The sequence below is a fragment of the Scyliorhinus canicula genome, chromosome 1 (assembly GCF_902713615.1).
Source record: "Scyliorhinus canicula chromosome 1, sScyCan1.1, whole genome shotgun sequence".
Lineage (NCBI taxonomy): Eukaryota > Metazoa > Chordata > Chondrichthyes > Carcharhiniformes > Scyliorhinidae > Scyliorhinus > Scyliorhinus canicula.
In genome coordinates, this window is record NC_052146.1 from 193,754,556 (window position 1) to 193,772,291 (window position 17,736).

Consider the following 17,736-nt stretch of genomic DNA (forward strand, 5'->3'; position numbering starts at 1 on the left):
AATTACAGGGAGACCTTGGCTTTCTGGCTCGGTTTCAGTACGAGCCTCGCGGAATTCGTCTTTTGAAGAAAAAAAAGAGAACAGGATGATTTCTGAGTTGCTGAATAGCTTTCTTGTTGAATCCCAAACAGTATGGGTGGAGTGGCTGGGATAGAATAGATGCTGAGTTGTCATTGCAGCAAAATGTTAGGGGAAGTGATTGTGGAGAAGGATTTGTCGATGCTCAGATCTAATCAGCAGCCAGCATTTATACTGTGTTCATAACTTCTGCTGCTCAGAGTCAAGTCACACTGCATTCGCAAAGTGCGGAAATTGTGGTGGAATGTTAGGTCCACTGTAAATCCATGTCCATATATCTTGTGCTTTTGGTCCATTATCCCGTCCTCACCAAATGTTTGATTCTATACTCTTCCATGGCCTCAGCCATCCCTCCACTCTATAACCTCCTTCAGCCCTCTGAGATTACTGCGTTTCTCTGACTCCAACCTCAACCTTTAAAAAAAAAAGCAATCTTAGATTGAGAGTGCTGGGAATGTGATTATTTGTTGCCTATTTCTGGTTCCCTGAAAAGGTGAGCTTTATTCTTGGAAACACTTGCACCCACCTGAAGGGAAAATTGCAATTCTATGGGAGGAATCTTGTGAAAGCGACAGGAGTTTCAACCTCCAGTTGGCAATCTGGTATGTACCCCATGTCATTGCTTTCTGGAGAGGATGGCTGCATCTTGCTCCACTCGGGCACTTGACAGGCCAGCAGCAGGCACCCAGCAGTATGGGCAACACGGTAACACAGTGGTTGGCACTGTTGCTTCACAGCACCAGGGACCCAGGTTTAATTCCCGGCTTGGGTCACTGTCTGTGCAGAGCCTGCAGGTTCTCCCCGTGTGTGCGTGGGTTTCCTCCAGGTGCTCCGGTTTTCTCCCACAGTCCAAAGATGTGCAGGTTAGGTGGATTGGCCATGTTAAATTGCCTTTAGTGTCCAAAAAAGGATAAGTGGGGTTACTGGGTTACGGTGGAGGTGTGGGCTTAAGTAGGGTGCTCTTTCCAAGGGCCGGTGCAGACCCAATGGTCCGAATGGCCTCCGTCTGCACTGTAAATTCTATGGTCTAGTAAGTGACATACCAGCAGTGTCGTCATCAGTACAACAGCCAGTAAAACACCCACCTGAGGTCTTGCACCATTAAAAAAATGTTTTTAGAGTACCCAATTATTTTTTTTCAAATTAAGGGGCAATTTAGCATGGCCAATCGACCTGCCTTGCACATCACTGGGTTGTGGGGGTGAAACCCACACAAGCACAGGGAGAATGTGTAAACTCCACACGGACAGTGACCCAAGTCCGGGATTCGAACCCGGGTCCTCAGCACCGTAGGCAGCTGTGCTAACCACTGTGCCACCCAAGCGATCTTGCATCATTTCTGGATACTAGGCCACAGGTGAGTGATGGCAAGAGGGGGCAAGGTGAATGGTGTTGTCAGCAAAGTTGACTATTAGCAGATCCTCCCCCTAACTCGACTCCTTCCCAATGCTTGATCCATTGGTCAGGCACTTAGTGCCATTGAAAGGAGATGCATCATTCCCAGAGATCCCACAAGGAACCTTACATGGATTTGCTTGTCGTGTTCCCCACATGGTGGGCTCACCTGCCCACCCCTAATTAGTGCCAATGTCGGCAGCGTGATGAGGCCTTGAAGTGGGCATTGATTTCCCACTTAAGGCCAGAATTGGTGGCGGGGCAGGTAGGCCATGCACGAACCTCCCCACCACAGACTTAATCAAGACAGGGGCAGGAAGGTGGCTGACTCCCCCACCTGCCACCCTCCATCCTGATGAAATGCCTCTTGTTCTTCAAACTCACCACCGGGGAGGCACAGAATTCTGCCTAAGGCAATCTGATGTATTCACTCTTTTTTTACATAGAATTTACAGTGCAGAAGGAGGCCATTTGGCCCATCGAGTCTGCACAGGCTCCCGGAAAGAGCACCGCACCCAAAGTTAACACCTCTACCCTATCCCATAACCCAGTAACCCCACCCAACACTAAGGGCAATTTATCATGTCCAATCCACCTAACTTGCACATCTTTGGACTGTGAGAGGAAACCGGAGCACCCGGAGGAAACCCACGCACACACAATAAGGATGCGCAGACTCCGCACAGACAGTGACCCAAGCCGGAATCGAACCTAGGATCCTGGAGCTGTGAAGCGATTGTGCTATCCACAATGCTACCGTGCTGTATCAATGAAATTCAATGAAAACACCAAGATAAAATCATTTTGAGTATTGTAAAGTAACTCCCAACAAGCACAGGGAGGAGCGTTGTGGCAATGATGTAAAGAAATGGCACAGCAGGCTGGATGGGCCGAATGGTCTACTCCTGTTCCATTGGATTCATTGGCTCCAGGTATGACCTTGTGTATTACCCTCCTCTAATCCTTCAGGCGAATTTGGTTTCTCTCCTGTCACAGGTCATCACCTTATATTCTTTCTGAACATTCCGCACTCAGGGATAAATTAGAGCTGGGAGTCGGTTCCACCGAGCCGGGGAAAATTGGCGCCATTTTTCTGCCGTATGCTTTCACGATTTGAAAGGACAAAATAATCCTTATTTCGTTCTCATTTCTTACTTCAGTCACTGATTCTTTTCTCCAACACGGGGAATTATTTGGCAGTTTTATTTTGGATGCAATCATTGATCAAGGCGCTTGATTTGATTTTAATTTTGGACTGACAGCGATAAGGCTTCTTCACTGAATCTCGATGTTTGGGCGATGTCCAGGGGAAATGAAAGAATTTGCATTGTGATAGCGTCTTTCATGACCACCTCAAAGGCACCCCCTAAAGCACTTCACACCAAATAAAAAACGTTTCTCAAGTGCCGTCACTGCTATTATTGCGTGAAACACATAAGCTAAATTTCACACAAGATCCCACACACAGCAACACCTAGGTCACCGTTTTTTAAAAAAAAATGATTTTCTCGTTAGGTCAACGTTGCCCAGGGCACAGGGAGAGCTCCATGGCTCTTCCTCTAAGAGTGCAATGTGATCTTATCTGGGATCCGGGAATTCCAGGGTCCTCCCTGGCTGAAGGAAGGGGAGGGTGAAGGAAACAGCAGCTGGAACCAGAGGGAAAGGATAGAAATTTGCAGCTGTCGTGCTCTGCTTGGATCAGTGCCAAATTCGGGGAATTATTTGGTGTTTGAACAGGTACTGGGGTTTGCAGGTGGCGGTGTTAACCCCACGCAGTTGGGTGCATCTGCATCCCTTGCAAACGCCACCACCTGTGGAAGTTGCCCCAACGCAATTCCCTGCGATGTTTGCATTCGTTGTACGAATCTCCATATGCCCCAATGTGCTCTGCAATCAGGAAAACTGTTATCCCCTCTGCAACTGTGAAACAAGACTGTCGGTAGTGACTCAGTAGTACGAAGGGCAGCCGGCGTGTGACATAAAAGCCGCACACCCGACTGAAAGAAGCCGCGATTTGCTGCCTGCTTCTACCCGTCTCAGCATTAAAAGATGTAACGTTTATGAGTCGGGCTCAGGACCTGGAGCCCATTGTTCCAGTTGGAATTTGCTTCATGCAACACTGAAGGAGCAATGAGATTAATTTGTTCATGGCAATGAAGTCGCTGTTGTTAGTGGAGATGAGATAGCTTGCCTGACCTTGACGTGGGAGAGAACAGTTCGTGTGTCGGACGAGTTTCTAGTCCGACTGAAGCCAGCAAAAGTGAACCAGAGAGGCACTTGAATGCAAAAAGGAGGCCTTAGAGAGGCTGAGGCTGCGCGACGTATATTTTGTGCTGATTTATGGTCTTCTTTGCACTGATTTGCGACGTTCAAAATTTGTGTAAAGGTTGCGGCTTTTCTTTGTCGAGAGTGGTTCTGGACCTTTTTAAAATTCCCTTCCAGCACTGGATCGCACTCGACCATCACGCCCCCCCCCCCCCCCAATTTCACTCATTAGGCTGCATTCATTAGGTTTTACAATATGTTTACGTCCCGAACTGAATTGAATCTGCAATCATTCGATTTTATCTTTTCAACCCTCCGGGGCCTCACCGCCAATCACCGCCTCCCCCCCTCAAGACTAACTTTCCCTGTCCCCCATTTTGCTGGCTCTTCAGATCAGAACACTCCCTTCTGATGACCCCCACTCAGATCAGAACACTCCCTTCTGATGGCCCCCCTCCCCTCACTCTGATCAGAACACTCCCTTCTGATGGTACCCCCTCCCCTCACTCTGATCAGAACACTCCCTTCTGATGCCCCCCCCCCCCCCCCCCCCTCACCCTCACTCAGATCAGAACACTTCCTTCTGATGGCCCCCCCACCCACACTCTGATTAAGACACCCTTCTGGTGGGCCCCCACCCCCACTCTGATCAGAACACTCCCTTCTGGTGGCCCCACCTCACTGTCGGCAAGCTTCAAGCGGCCTCAGCCCCCTTAGCTCTGGAAATTCCTCAGTCAACATTTCTCTTCCCCGTTCGAAAAAGAAAACGCTCCCAAACTTTTATCTTAGTAACCAGAGTGCAGGTCAGCTCTCGCTTCACCTCAATCTTCAATCCTTTTGTCTTTCTGTTTGTTTTTTTAAGTGTCTTTCCCATCTTGGGATGCAACTCGCCATTTTCCATTCCATATATCTGTCGAATGTGTCAGTTTAAATACTTTAACGATGTTTCGAATGACTGTTTCAGTTTTAAAAATAAAACCAAACCTCATGAACGATTTGCTCTGGACTGGCACTGAAGCTTTCTTTTGAAAATAGGCCTCCCGGAATTGGTCTTGTGTACTTTAAATTGGAACACCACTAAAATAAGGAAATAAGAATACTAGTCCAAACTGTTTCATCCTTCTCACCCCCCCCCCACCCACCCACCCACTACGGACCTCTACCCCATCCTCTTTCAAGGCAAATTCAAGAGGTAGTTCTCCCCGGCTGAAGCACAGGGCACAGGAAGGATTCTGAAGAAGAGCTTGCAATTAATACTATTGGATTGGATTGGTTTGGATTTGTTTATTGTCACGTGTACCGAGGTACAGTGAAAAGTATTTTTCTGCAAGCAGCTCAACAGATCATTCAGTACACGGGAAGAAAAGGGAATTAAACAAAATTCAAGAAAATACATGAGAATACATAATAGGGCAACACAAGATATACAATGTAACTACATAAGCATTGGCATCGGATAAAGCATACAGGGTGTAGTGTTAATGAGGTCAGTCAATAAGAGGGTCATTTAGGAGTCTGGTGACAGTGGGGAAGAAGCTGTTTTTGAGTCTGTTCGTGTGCGTTCTCAGACTTCTGTATCTCCTGCCCGATGGAAGAAGTTGGAAAAGTGAGTAAGCCGGGTGGGAGGGATCCTTGATTATGCTGCCCGCTTTCCCCAGGCAGCAGGAGGTGTAGATGAAGTCCATGGATGTGAGGCAGGTTCGTGTGATGGACTGGGCAGTATTCACGACTCTCTGAAGTTCCTTGCGTTCCTGGGCCGAGCAGTTGCCATTTCAGGCTGTGATGCAGCCCGATAGGATGCTTTCTATAGTGCATCTGTAAAAGTTGGTAAGGGTTAATGTGGACATGCCGAATTTCCTTAGTTTCCTGAGGAAGTATTGGCGCTGTTGCGCTTTCTTGATGATAGCGTCGACGTGAGTGGACCAGGACAGATTTTTGGTGATGTGCACCCCTAGGAATTTGAAACTGCTAACCATCTCCACCTCGGCCCCGTTGATGCTGACAGGGGTGTGTGCAGTACTTTGCTTCCTGAAGTCGATGACCATCTCTTTAGTTTTGCTGGCATTGAGGGAGAGATTGTAGTTGTTACACCGCTCCACTGGGTTCTCTATCTCCCTCTTGTATTCGGACTCGTCGTTATTCGAGATCCGGCCCACTATGGTCGTATTGTCAGCAAACTTGTAGATGGAGTTGGAACCAAGTTTTGCCACGCAGTCGTGTGTGTACAGGGAGTAGAGTAGGGGGATAAGTACTCAGCCTTGTGGGGCACCGGTATTGAGGTCTATTGTGGAGGAGGTGTTGGTGTTCATTCTTACTGATTGTGGTCTGTTGGTCAGAAAGTCAAGGATCCAGTTGCAGAGTGGAGAGCCAAGTCCTAGGTTTTGGAGCTTTGATATGAGCTTGGCTGGTATTATGGTGTTGAAGGCGGAGCTGTAGTCAATAAATAGGAGTCTGATGTAGGAGTCCTTGTTTTCAAGATGCTCTAGGGATGAGTGTAGGGCCAGGGAGATGGCGTCTGATGTGGACCGGTTGCGACGTTATGCGAATTGAAGTGGGTCAAGGCATTCCGGGAGTTTGGAGGTGATGCGCTTCATGATCAGCCTCTCGAAGCACTTCATTATAACTGACGTCAGGGCCACCGGTCGATAGTCATTGAGGCATGTTGCCTGGTTCTTCTTTGGTACCGGTATGATGGTGGTCTTCTTGAAGCAGGTGGGGACCTCGGAGTGGAGTAGGGATAGGTTAAAGATGTCTGTGAATACCTCTGCCAGCTGGTATGCGCAGGCTCTGAGTGCACGACCAGGGATCCCGTCCGGGCCCGTCGCCTTCCGTGGGTTCACTTTCAGGAAGGCCGATCTGACTTCGGAAACTGTGATGTTGGGTATGGGTGAATTATGGGTTGCTGGGGCACTCGATAGCGGGTTGTTGGTTACCTGCTCAAACCGAGCATAGAATGCATTAAGTTCATCGGGGAGGGGTGCGCTGCTGCCAGAGATACTGCTCGGCTTCGCTTTGTAGCCCGTTATGTTGTTTAGTCCTTGCCACAACCGCCGAGAGTCTGTATGTGACTCTAGCTTAGTTTGATATTCTCTCTTGGCATCTCCGATGGCTTTGCGGAGGTCGTACCTGGATTTCTTGTATAGGACAGGGTCGTCTGCCTTCAACGCCTCAGATCTGTCCTTCAGTAGGGAGTCAATCTCGTGGTTGAGCCATGGTTTCCGGTTGGGGAACGTACGTACTGCTTTCTTTGTCACGCAGTTGTCCACACGATATCTCGTATCTCCAAATGGTTCATGACTGATAAATAAGTCTCCGCTGTTCTATGGGCAGATAATTAATTTGAGCAGAGCGACAACAGTAACTTGCAATTATATAGCCTCTCTTAACGCAGTGAGATGCTTCGCAATAGTGTTTGGCGACAAAGTAAAAACTGACACTGAGCCACATGGGGAGATTTTCAGATAGGTGTTTCGGGGGCATTGTGGGGGACATGGAGAGATTTAGAGAGGGGATTCCAGAGCTTAGGGCCTAGGTGTCTGGAGGCACAGACATTATTTGGATTTGTTTATTGTCACGTGTACTGAGGTACAGTGAAAAGTATTTTTCTGCGAGCAGCTCAAACAGATCATTTAGTACATGAAAAAATAAAAGGCAATACATAATAGGGCAACACAAGGTACACAATATAAATAAATAGACACCGGCATCGGGTAAAGCATACAGGAGTCTATATTAATCAGGTCAGTCCATAAGAGAGTCGTTTAGGAGTCTGGTAACAGTGGGGAAGAAGCTGTTTTTGAATCTGTGGTGTGAAGGGATTGTAGCTGTACAAGAGGCAGCCAGAGTTCCCAGAGGGTTGGAGGGCTGGAGAGGAAGTTACAGAAATATAGTGGGGATTGGACAAAATAAATTACCTCTCTGCACTGAGAGCCAATGTGCGCCAACAAGCACAGGAATGATGGGTAAACAGGATGGTGCACAAGCTAGAGCTTTGGGTGTAGAGCTCGACAAACAGGTAACGGGATACATTATCAGTTAAGCTGATAGTGGTGGAGTTGGCTGAGAGAAAAATGTTGGTCAGGAGAATTCGCCCTGCTTCTTAAATAGTGCCACAGAAGTGGGGCTATTTGTTGATGATTACACAGAGTTCAGTTCCTTTCTCAATTTCTCAAGACACTGAAGTAGCTAATATTCATTGCAGCAAGACCTGGACAACATCCAGGCTTGGGCTGTTAAGTGGTAAGTAAAATTTGTGGCACACGGGTGCTAGGCAATGCCTGTTTCCAACAAGGGAGAGTCTAACTGTTTCCCTTTGGCAATCAATAGAATGACCATCATTTGAATCCCCCATCAAAAACATACTGGAATCACCAAAACCTCTCAACTAGGCCAGCCAAATACATACTGTGGTTACAAGAGCAGGTCAAAGACCGGTAATTGTGTGGAGAGTAACTCACCTCCTGACTTCCTAAAGCCCATCTTGCAAGGCGCAAGTCAGGAGTGAGATGGAATATTCTCCACTTGCCTGGATGGATGCAGCTGCAAAGGCACTCAAGAAGCTCGACAGCACACAGGGTAAAATGATGTCCGTATTGACTGTAGAATGTTCCTAGCTTTTCTCAAAAAGGCTACCAAAATTGTAACTTGGCAATACACAGTTCAGCGAAAGAACGCTCAATAGATATCTGTGGATGGAATGTCAGCATAAACCAATCTAATTTAGTAATGTAAGACAGGTGCTAGATTGGAAGATATATGCAATGTCATCCCACATCATCCATCAGCAGTGTGGCATAATGATAATGTCACTGGACTGGTAATCTAGAGGCCCAGGCTAATGCTCTGGGTTGACCCAGTGACATGGGTCGCATCCACAGCAGCTGGTGGAACCTGAATTTAGTTAACAAAATCTGGAATTTAAAACTAGCCTCAGGAACAGTAACAAAAAATCTATCGGCAATTTTCATCAAAAGGTATTTGATTCACTGATGTCCTTTAGAGAAGGAAATCTGCCATCTTTACCTGGTCTGGCCTACATGTGACTCCAGATCCACAACAATGTGGTTGATTTTTAACTGCCCTCTGAAAAGGCTGAGCAAGCCACTCAGTTCAAGGGCATTAGGGGTGGGCAACAAAGGCTGGCGTAGTCAGCGACGCCCACATGCCATGAAATAATAAATTTAAAAAAAATATTTGTATCTTCGAGAGGCAGAATCATTGACAATATACGACAATATACATAACTGTTCAATTTCCTCTAACAGTCACACTGTTCTGCAATTCCAATACCTTTTTCCATGTGTAGCGATTAGGGAGACCTTGTGAATGAAGCCTGTGCGGGGAACACATTTTGCGATCCCACTCTAATGGAGCCAAGTAGTTGGATTAACTGAGCATCTGCTTTTTGATTTAATCGCTGCAGTTTGATCTGTGGACATCATCAAGCAGCTGTTCAAGAGCAGAAGTTCACCATAGCCATGACACAGCAGCATTATTAAAATAGAAGGCAGTTTGAGAACTAGTAGCACAAGGCCGTTCATTATCCAGTGGTCATGGGCACAATGCCTTGTGTACTCTCTCTATCTCAATAGCAGACTGTATCGGTAACTACCAGAATCAAGGGCAGCTTGTACTATTACAAGGGAAATCATCCAAGCTCCCTCCATTGACTGGTATCTTTAATGCTAACAGACTAATCCTGTGGGCAATCTGTTCCTTTGCAATGGTTGCAAGACTGAGGGGCAGCTGGGGGGCTAACCAGAGCAACTTCTTCCTCTTCCCACCTACAAAAACAATAGATTTGTGTTTTTGTATTATCTTTCACCATCTCAGGGCATCGTAAAGTGCGAAAGGTGAAGTGATGTCACTAATGTCCTTCAGGGAAGGAAATCTGCTGTCCTTACCTGATCTGGCTTACATTGGACTTCAGATCCGCAGCAGGGCAGCATGGTGGTTAGCATAAATGCTTCACAGCTCCAGGGTCCCAGGTTCGATTCCCGGCTGGGTCACTGTCTGTGTGGAGTCTGCACGTCCTCCCCCTGTGTGCGTGGGTTTCCTCCGGGTGCTCCGGTTTCCTCCCACAGTCCAAAGATGTGCGGGTTAGATGGATTGGCCATGCTAAATTGCCCGTAGTGTCCTAATAAAAGTAAGGTTAAGGGGGGGGTTGTTGGGTTACGGGTATAGGGTGGATACGTGGGTTGAGTAGGGTGATCATGGCTCGGCACAACATTGAGGGCCGAAGGGCCTGTTCTGTGCTGTACTGTTCTATGTTCTAAGGTGATTGATTTTTAACTGCCCTCTGAAGTGGCAGTTCAATTTGTACAGAGAAAGATCCCTCAAACAGCAATAATGACCAGAAAACCCTGTTCTAGTGAAATTGGCCTACGGACAAACATTGACTGAGACACCAATTATAAAACAGTCGACATCTGCTGATGGAACAATCACAGATAACTGCAAATAATAAACGTGCAAAGTTGTGTTCAGAAAGCTAAAAATATAATTAGGACTTGATTTCTCACTCCTCTGATTGAACAGCCTGTATCACTCTGTAACCTAGAGTTGTGATAGGATACAAATTGCACATTCCTTGTCCTTTATCTATTTCATAGTAAAGAAAGAACAAAGACATTGGCAGATTTCACAGTAATAGCCTTTCAGCCTATAATCAGGCTTCCACGTTCCTCTGTTCTCGTAGAAGTGGCTGCATCAGCAGGCATTCCGTGGTAGGAGTTTAATTGTTGCTCATTTCTCTGATTAAATATGACAGCTTGAAACTCCGCATCTCCAGGAGCAGATCTCTCGGGAACTCATATCCCCTCTTGTGTAGGCGATTGACAAACCTCAGCCAGAGAGTGACCACAGTTGGACACTTGCACACATGTCACATAGTCAGGAAGTTATTTCCTTGAACTCTTGCTCATCCTCATTAACTTGATTATATTAACAATAAAACAGCTAATAGCAATATAACGTGTCCAAGGGTGCACTGATATAGTAAGTAAAGTCGCCATAGTCCCAGATGACCATCGGCTACTTTCCCCTTTGAGGGGTGAGCTGACTGGTTTTGAGTTAACCTGAGGATCGCCAAACTTCAGGTGAGGGGCAAGGTTGACAAGGTGGAACCTTCATGAATAACCTAGTTATCCTAGTAAGACTTTGGTTTGGTGAAGCTTCGCTTTTGCATCAAAATTAATTTTGCGTAGTTAACATGCATTATTTGAGTGGACACTTATTGTGGATTCAGGCATCTTTTACACTTTTTAAAGTTCTTCCTGGGATTTCGCCCAAACAGGGCCAGCATTTAGGGACTCACTATAGGTTCCCTTGAAGGCATTAGAGAGGGTGCAGTAAAGATTTACAAGACTTGCCACTTGATATGGGGACCATCAGTTGTGCGGATGGATTGGATATGCTGGGGCTGTTCTGGAGAAGAGAAGACTGAGGGGTGATTTGAGACAGTGTTCAAAATTATTAGGGGTCTGGAGGGAGAAACTTTCCCATTGGTGTAAAAACTGAGAATTAGAGGACAGCGATTTAAGGTGCTTGGCAAAAGAAGTAATAGCAATATGAGGAAAATCTTGTTTAACAGGAATAATTAGGGTCAGGAATGCACTGCCTGAGAGGGTGGTAGAGGCAGATTCAACCGAGGCCATCAGAAGGGAGTTTGATAATTATCTCAAAATAAGAGTAGTAGAGTATGGAGGGAAAAAGATTGTTAGTTTTTACATATCTTCACACTTGTTTCACTCCTTGGAGAATGGTGTGGAGAGTTGGAATGATTTGTAGCCTGAATACCAACCTGTGAATTCCCTTCCATGGCCATCGAGCCATCGAGTTCTTATGTGGGGCTTGGATCGGCCTCTCAGCTCAGAGGCAGGATTGTTACCAGCTGAGTTACTGCAGGGCGGCACGGTAGTTAGCACTGCTACCTCACAACGCCAGGGACCCAGGTTCGATTCTGACCTTGGGTGACTGTGTGGAGTTTGCACGTTCTCCCTGTGTCTGCATGGGTTTCCTCTGGGTGCTCCTGTCTCCTCCCACAGTTCAAAGATGTGCAAGGTAGGCGGACTGGCATGCTTGATTGCCCCTCAGTGTCCAAAGATGTGCAGGTTAGGTGGGGTTGCGGGGATGGGCCAGGGGAGTGGGCCTAGGTAGAGTGCTCTTTCGGAGGGTCAGTACAGACTCAATGGGCGAAATGATCTTCTGCACGGTAGGGATTCTATGAGACAAAGTGGGGAAGTGGAACTAGGTGAATCGCTTTTGCAGAGAGCTGGTGTGAACACAATGGCACGTATGGCCTTCTTCTGTGCTGCAACAATTCTGTGATTCTCTGGAAAAGCAATGGTGGGCCTTTTTCTTGAACTGCTGTAGGCCATGTTTTGGATGTGTTAGGCCACATTGCTATTCCTGCCATAGTGCACTGTTTGTCCTTCCCTTTGATCTTCATAGTCAAACAGACCAACATGTCTTCCAACTCCTCTCTTCTATTATCCAACTGAATGGAATTGTCCACAATTGGTTCAATTTGAACCTACACAATTGTAACTAGAGAAGCTCTTGCTATGTATTCCCTTCCCACACCCATGCCGTTATGTCTGTTGTCTCTCTAGGATCTATCCTTAATTCCCTCCTCTTCCTCAACCACCTTCAGTGACGCCATCCACAGTCATGGGGTCAGCCTTCTCATTTATGTTGACAATATCCAGCTCTTTCTCCCCACCACAAACATCAATGTCTCCACTACCCCTTTGCTGTGAGACTGATTTTCCAACATCTCATCTTAGTTGAGCCACAATTTCCTCCATTTAAACGTTATGGAAATATGATAAGCGCCTCAATTTCTGTTCCATAATCAGTCAGGTGTGGGGCAGGGTGAGGGTGAGGGATTGCGGAGAAGGGGTTGGGTCTCCTGCTCCTGGAAAGAATTCAGAAGCAGCCACTTGGGCAGCTGGGTGCAGAGGCAGGCAGTCTGAATGGCCAGCCTCAGTGATGTGGCACTTCAGACAGCATGTTTAAACAAGAAAAACAGCCCTCACTCATCACCCCCAGCCACATACACTCCGTGGCTCATCCATGCTGACACATGCCAACTCACAGTCTCCACCCCCTCCCCATGGACCTTCATATCTTCCATGCCTTACCTATGACCCTCTATCAAATCCCCAAGGTTGTTCATGGCAACCTAATGCCAATACATTCTTCCCCAGCCACAACCCTTTGCCTTTATAAAAAAAGAATTTACGAGTTGAAGGCTTCGCTGGTTAGGCCAGCATTTATTGCCCATCCCTAATTGCCCTTGAGAAGTTGGTGATGTGCGGTCGTTTTAAACCACTGCAGACCCTGAGGTGTAGGTGCACCCACAATGCTGTTAGGGAGGGAGTTAAAGAATTTTGACACAGCGACAGTGAAAGAACAGTGATATATTTCCAAGTCAGGATGGTGAGTGACTTGGAGGGGTACCTCCAGATGGTGGTGTTCTCAGGTATCTGCTGCCTTTTTCCTTCTAGATGGTAGCGGTCGTGGGTTTGGAAGTGTTGCCAAAAGAGCCTTGGTGTGATTCTGCAGTGCATTTTGTAGATGGTACACATGGCTGCCACTGTGCGTCGGTGATGGAGGGTGTAAATGTTTTTGGAAGGGGGAGCAATCAAGGAAGCTGCTTCGTCATTGATGGTATCAAATTTCTTGAGTGTTTTTGGAGCTTCACTCATCCAGGCAAGTGGAGGGTATTCCATCGCACTCGGGATTGTGCTTGTAGATGGTGGACACGCTTTGGGGAGTCAGGAGGTGAATTGTTTGCCACAGGATTGCTAGCCTCTGACCTGTTCTTGTAGCCACAGTATTTATATGCCCCACTTCGGAGCCATTGATGCAGACGGAGTGTGTGTCGTGCTACGCTTCCCGAAGTCGATGATCAGTTCCTTGGTCTCTCCGACATTTAGAGAGAGGTTGTTTTCGGTACACCATGCAACCAAGTGATTTATCTCCCTCCTGTAGTCTGATTCGTCGTTGTTTCAGATACGCCCCACCACAGTTGTATCATCCGCAAACTTATAGATTGTGGCCAGTTTTCTCTCCAGCTGCCCAAGCTAGGGGCTGGTTTAACACAGTGGGCTAAACAGCTAGCTTGTAATGCAGAACAATGCCAGCAACACAGGTTCAATTCCCGTAACGGCCTCCCCGAATAGGCGCTGGAATGTGGTGGCTAGGGGCTTTTCACAGTAACTTCATTGAAGCCTACTTGTGACAATAAGCGTTTATTATTATTATAAGTTCATTTTTATTTGAGTCATTCTTAACTTGCAGGTTAAGTCCACAGGATCTGCCAATAAATGCAGTGCAACTGTCCATTAACTGCGGTATATCTGACCTCGAAAGAACTTGTACAATAGGCATGTTCATACTCACTGAAGCAGCACAGTAAGGAGTAGGAATAGCTTTGCTCCATTCAATGAAACAACCAAAGAGAGCAAAGAGATGGTTACTTGCCCTTGCAACCTTACCTGTGTAGTCCGTGTGCAATTATTCATAAGGCCCCTTAGGAGTTTGATGAAGCGGGAGAATCATGATGGACTCGGGGAGACAAAGATCAAGTTGGTCCTTTATGTCCTCTTTCCACAGCAGCCACCACCATTGACACAGTCCGTAAGATCATTATCACTTATAATAAAGAAATCAAATCCACTGCAGCTCTTCTGTAGGGCCCTGGAATAGGTTAATCGGTATAGTATACCTTTATCAATTGTTTGGTTGCCTCTGTCACCTTGGAGAGTGCTGTTTGGTAAATAACCACTCAAATTAAGTCTTGTTGCATAAAGAGAAATAATAAAGCATGTCTTTGCATCCAGCATTGTAATTTTGCAAACGTGCTCCTCCAACAGCAGTTAACAAGCTCGGCACCATCTAGGAGAAAGCAGTTTGTTTGATTGGCTCCCAATCCACCACCTTAAACATCCACACTACTAACGGACAGTGGCAGCCCTATGTACCATCTACCAGATGCTTGCAGGAACTCACAAAAGTTCCTTCAGCAGCTCTTTCCAAACCCACGACCCCTACCACCTAGAAGGACAAGAGCAGCTGACACATGGGGACACCACCACATGCATGTTCCCCATCAAACCACACACCATCCTGACTTGGAAATATATCACCATTCCTTCACTGTCGCTGGGCCAAAATCCTGGAATTCCCTCCTTAACAGAACTGTGGGTGTAGCTACAGCATATGGACTGCAGCAGTTTAAAATGGAGACACTTCCACCCCTCAAGGGCAATTGGAGATAGATAAAACGTGCTGCCCAGGAAAGAATAAAAAGCTTTTAAACAGCGGGATCACATTGGAATAAACATCCTATCAATTCCACGCTGACGTTACACCTCAATGTGGTGTAAAACTGGTTGCAACTGACAATGAACTGCAACGGTTCACCATGACCTTCTCAAGGGCAATTAGGGATGGGTAATAAATGCTAGCCTAGCCAGCGATGCCCACATACCCCTGAAAGAATCAAAAAATAAGTAAGGGGTTAATTACTTTCTTGGGTATGGAAAACGCTGGGTGGGAGGAGGTGGAGGCAGCCATAAATTTTTTAAAAAGTGATTTGGAATAAGTTCCAATTGATTCAAAATAGTGTGACATGCTGTAACTGTAATTCCCCAAAGCCCCTTTGTCCTGTCTTTATTTATTCCTTCATTTACCTGTGTTGTTATAAATCCTGTGGCTTTGTTAAAACTTGCTGCAATGAATTTGATTCCAAGTGAAAGTTGCCCAAAAATCGTGATACAATTAAAGCTGAAGTGATTAATGCAATCAAATGTGCCTGAATGCAGCCAAAATTATTTTTAGTGTAAAGAGCTCTAGGTCATTCTGCTTTGATTTTTGTACTTCTCTCCCTGAACCCATTCCAGGCATAACAGCTTTACCAATGATCACCATTGCTGCCTTGAATTAGAACAAGCAGCAACTATCAGTCGATTGGTCTCATCACTCTCGCTGGCCTCTCGTACTTCTGTGAACCACAATCTTGTTTTGAGAAGACCAACTTTCAATTCGTTCATCTCATTTAATACCAATGTAGATTTTCCCGTTGTTGAGTCATGCGCACCAACATATAAATGTTTGCATGATAAACCACCATTTTTGTCAATTAATTTATCCCTGTGTTGTAGCTGCTGGGTGTTCAGTGCTGCTTATTTTGTAAACTCTTTGGAAGTCAGCACATTCCAATCACAAGATCAAATGGGTTTTATCACCTTTCTGCTGCCTCTTCATCACCTGAATTAATCCAGTACTTCTAGGCTGAATTAACTTTACTTTAACATTAAACCAAATTATGTGAGGCAAAGCAGGACTATCTTAAATCAGCCAAACGTTTGAAGCACACAGAAGAGGAAGGTAAGAACAACATTACAAAATTTGAAATTTGGCATTTAAAATAAACTGAAACAATTCACACCCTACAGGAATGAGTCTCCATAGTTAGAATTGTTCATTTTTGCAACAGAGAGGTTGACTGGCAGTCACGGGCAATTAACATGTTGTTAAATGGGTGCTTACCTTTTAGATTAGAGACTTAACATTCAGCGGGTAATTATTGTGCATATTCAGCAACTTCGCAGAATGGTTAAGGGTGAAATGTAATTGTTCTGAAACTAAGGCAGATTAAAAGGCCTTGTGGCACAGTGGATAGCGGCCTTACCTCTGGACCAAAAGCTCCAGGTTCAAGTCCAACGGCAGGATTTATTGGTGAGAGGAGTGTTAAATGTGGTTCAATGGGCTGATAATCAACTCGCCACTTCCCTGCTTTTCCCCAAAAAGGGGAAAAAAGTATGCATGAAGGTACGCAAAAAAATGGCAGAGTGGTGCACATTATCTGGTAATTTATGGCAATCCATGTGGTACCTCTTCCTCACCACCTGTTGCTGGTCAATTTGTACATCGATAAGACTGTACCATTCAGACATTCTTTTTGCTGCAAAATCTGGACCCTCAAATCAAAGTGCTAATTTTTCAGCTGATACAAACCGACAACAATTTCCCAACAGGGAAAGGAATGACGCTGCAGAGAGCAGCATACATTTAAAATTTAAAGAGACAGGTGGAAAGCTAAGGAGATTCTGGCTGGAATTCTCCAGCCATTGCGATTCCCTGTTCCCACAGGAAACCCCCCCCCCCCCCCCCCCCCCCCCCCCGCCCCCCCCGTGGATTCCACGGCAGCATGGGGTGGCTTCAGTGGGAAATCCCAAGAAAAACGGGGCTGGGAGATAGGGGAATCCAGTCCGCTGTCTTCTTCTCTCATTGCAGTATTATATTTCCAGTGTTTGCTGGGAAGGCTTTTAATTCATCCCTTTTTGACCAACTCTACTCTCCTCAGATGAGATCTAAGAGGGTTTTTGAAGTAACTCCTCTGTTTGCTGTGAAAGGGCTGATGTTAAATTCCTGTCCTCCTGCACAATTTATTTTCTTTTCCTCTTTCAGGCAAAAAGTGGTCTTGTGGCGCAGTGGGTAGTGGCTCTACCTCTGGGCAAGAGCCTCTGGGTTCACATTCCACTTTGGGACTTGATGGCCATGGAAGGTACATTCATAATGTGGTCAAAACCTCCAATACGCCTGATGGCAGGCAGCAAGAGCAGGAGAGTTTCCTGGTCAGCCATATTGCACAAGGTAATAGCAAACCATTGCAGTGCTTTGCCTAGCATAATAATGGACCAATCCAATGGAAGTCCATGGTCGCCAGTGCCCTCTTCAGGCCATGGTACCTGAAGAGGGGACTTTGGACAAACAGAGGGGTGTAATAACTGTGATGATATGATCTGCATACTCGTCTGCCATTGGGCCAGAACGTCGGCTTACCATTGGCCCTGGTCGGTCATGTGCCTCTCGACCGATTGGCCGAGAGGCTGAGTTAACCACGCCTCTATTAACGAGGTATAAATGCTCAGACGCTTGACGATCGTCCCTTTCCACTGTAGACGATCGCAGAGCTGTGTTCTAGTC

General features: G+C 46.2%; 1 protein-coding gene across 3 annotated transcripts in view; it reads left to right on the top strand.

Annotated features, from left to right (window-relative positions):
* Window positions 1–17,736, top strand: part of esr1 (estrogen receptor 1) — a 447,574-nt gene that overhangs the window by 18,761 nt on the left and 411,077 nt on the right. The gene's annotated exons all lie outside the window — the stretch shown is intronic.